At 46.1% G+C, this 3140-nt stretch overlaps 1 pseudogene; it reads left to right on the top strand.

The window, feature by feature from the left end:
• Positions 370-1504, top strand: Gm13464 (predicted gene 13464; annotated as a pseudogene).

The following is a 3140-nucleotide window of genomic DNA, read 5'->3' as shown; positions in this document are numbered from 1 at the left end:
TTATATAATGGTAGCAGCCTTTGATAGGCATGCTACAATCCATATAACCCCAGAAGTTAGGTATATGGTAAGGGATTAAGGAGGAGGAAAGAATCTCCTGAGGAATGGGAAATAGAATATTTAATTATAGGTAGATCAATCACAGGGTTGGGGGATTGAAATGAAAGGGTTAAATGGAGAGGGAGAGGAAAGAGGCTGCTTAGGGAGGGAATACAGGGAAGGATAACTAACACCAAGGGACATTTCAGGGACTCTTATGGGAACCAACAAGATAGTGAAAGCGTCTTAAAATTTATACATCTATGAAAGAAATCTACTCTCTGCTCCTCCCTGTTCCAGAGACAGCCGCATCTTCTTGTGCAGTGCCAGCCTCGTCCCGTAGACAAAATGGTGAAGGTCGGTGTGAACGGATTTGGCCGTATTGGGCGCCTGGTCACCAGGGCTGTCATCTGCAGTGGCAAAGTGGAGATTGTTGCCATCAACGACCCCTTCATTGACCTCAACTACATGGTCTACATGTTCCAGTATGACTCCACCCACGGCAAATTCAACGGCACAGTCAAGGCCGAGAATGGGAAGCTTGTCATCAACGGGAAGCCCATCACCATCTTCCAGGAGCGAGACCCCACTAACATCAAATGGGGTGAGGCCGGTGCTGAGTATGTCGTGGAGTCTACTGGTGTCTTCACCACCATGGAGAAGGCCGGGGCCCACTTGAAGGGTGGAGCCAAAAGGGTCATCATCTCCGCCCCTTCTGCCGATGCCCCCATGTTTGTGATGGGTGTGAACCACGAGAAATATGACAACTCACTCAAGATTGTCAGCAATGCATCCTGCACCACCAACTGCTTAGCCCCCCTGGCCAAGGTCATCCATGACAACTTTGGCATTGTGGAAGGGCTCATGACCACAGTCCATGCCATCACTGCCACCCAGAAGACTGTGGATGGCCCCTCTGGAAAGCTGTGGCGTGATGGTTGTGGGGCTGCTCAGAACATCATCCCTGCATCCACTGGTGCTGCCAAGGCTGTGGGCAAGGTCATCCCAGAGCTGAACGGGAAGCTCACTGGCATGGCCTTCCGTGTTCCTACCCCCAATGTGTCTGTCGTGGATCTGACGTGCCGCCTGGAGAAACCTGCCAAGTATGATGACATCAAGAAGGTGGTGAAGCAGGCATCTGAGGGCCCACTGAAGGGCATCTTGGGCTACACTGAGGACCAGGTTGTCTCCTGCGACTTCAACAGCAACTCCCACTCTTCCACCTTCGATGCCGGGGCAACAGGGTGGTGGACCTCATGGCCTACATGGCCTCTAAGGAGTAAGAAATCCTGGACTACCCACCCCAGCAAGGACACTGAGCAAGAGAGAGGCCCTATCCCAACTCGGCCCCCAACACTGAGCATCTCCCTCACAATTTCCATCCCAGACCCCCATAATAACAGGAGGGGCCTAGGGAGCCCTCCCTACTCTCTTAAATACCATCAATAAAGTTCGCTGCACCCACCTCTAAAAAAAAAAAAAAAAAAAAAAGAAAGAAATCTAAGTGGGATCACCAAATAATGGCGTAGACAAAGCCCCAAGAAGACATCTCTTGCCACCAAATGAAACCTCCAGTGCCAGGAGTGGATTATTTCTAATCAAGTTGTTGGCTGAAAAGACCCATGGAACCCCTAAACTATTCAGGAAATTGCCAAGGCCATGGTTTGCTGTCAACATATTGATGGTAAGGCCCTGTTACTGAAGACAACACTTACATAGCTCAGAAAACCCATGCTGGAAAAGTCATGCTGGCGCTACAGTAGAGTCTTTACACCTGCTGACTAGTGTTGATCTGAAAAGTGCTCTGCCCACGACCAAAGGAGAAAGGTAAGTACCAACCCAGCTTCACAACCTGGGATCTACAATCTGTGACATTCTTGAAAGATACACTTGGGGGCAATAATGGCATTAACGTTGTGGGAGTAACCAATCACTATAAATCAGAGTAAAGGCTAACTGCAGAAGAAGATATCCATGCATGACACCACTTGGGTTGCCAGGAATTGGAGACTCATTAGGCTGAGAACCTAGGGGAAAACAAAATACTATTGTTCTGCTAGAATAATAGCAATAAAGCGACTCCTAACTACCTTCCGCTATACTCATAAACCAGTGTCTGACATAGTCATCACTGGCAATTTGGGAGATTTTTTTTTATCCCATAATACTTTGTTTGGGCTTTATTTTACCTTATTGGTCTTTTGCTTATATATTATGGCTTCTGATTTTGTGTTTTTATATGTTTTATGTTTTGGGTGAGTAAATGTGTGTCTCTCCTTGTGTATGTTTTTTTTTTTTCTAATGTTTTTTTTTTCTCTTTGTTTTGCTTATTCTGGATTGTTTTTTTTAATTTGCCTGCTTGTTTTCTAAAGAGAGCGATCAAGAGGGTGTGGTGTTGAATGGTGGGGAGGTGTCAGAAGGATCTGTGAACAGTTGGAGGGAGGAAAATAGTGATCAGAATGTATTGCCTGAAAAAAATATTTTCAATAAAAAAACCCAAAATAACCATTAATTTTCTAGCATTTTGTAATCAATGAAATTCTCTCTCTCTCTCTCTCTCTCTCTCTCTCTCTCTCTCTCTCTCTCTCTTTTAGAAGTTGTGATTTATTCACAATACTATGGAATAGAAGTTAGGACAGAAACTCACTTCACTGTGTTGTTTTGTTTTCGATACTGTCTTACTCTGTAGACTAGACCAGCCCCAGCCTCACACAGAGTGCCTCAGTGCCTTGAGTGCTGGCATTCTAAGTGTGATCCACCTGCCTGCCTCCTACTTCACTTTTGTGCCAAGTAGTAAGACGGGGATGATGTTTTCTCCTGCTCATCTGCTCACTCCACCGACTTTTATTTTCACAGCCACAGCTGTAGAGGGTATTAATGGGAGGCTGGGGACAGGGTGGCCAACCAGTCAGCTCCGTGGAGTTAATAGTTACAGAAAGAATCAGAAGACTAAAACCACTAGTGTTTATTGGATACTCCTCAGCTACTATGATGTGTCAACTCAATTCTGCCAACTCTGCAAAGTAGCACTCTGAATCACACGTGAAACGGGTCATGGTGATGCGCACCCGTAATTCCACAGCTGCTGAGGCAGGAGAATC

The sequence above is a fragment of the Mus musculus genome, chromosome 2 (assembly GCF_000001635.26).
Source record: "Mus musculus strain C57BL/6J chromosome 2, GRCm38.p6 C57BL/6J".
Taxonomy (NCBI): Eukaryota; Metazoa; Chordata; class Mammalia; order Rodentia; family Muridae; genus Mus; species Mus musculus.
Note: the sequence above shows the minus strand (reverse complement) of the source record. Positions and strands in the feature narration are given on the sequence as shown.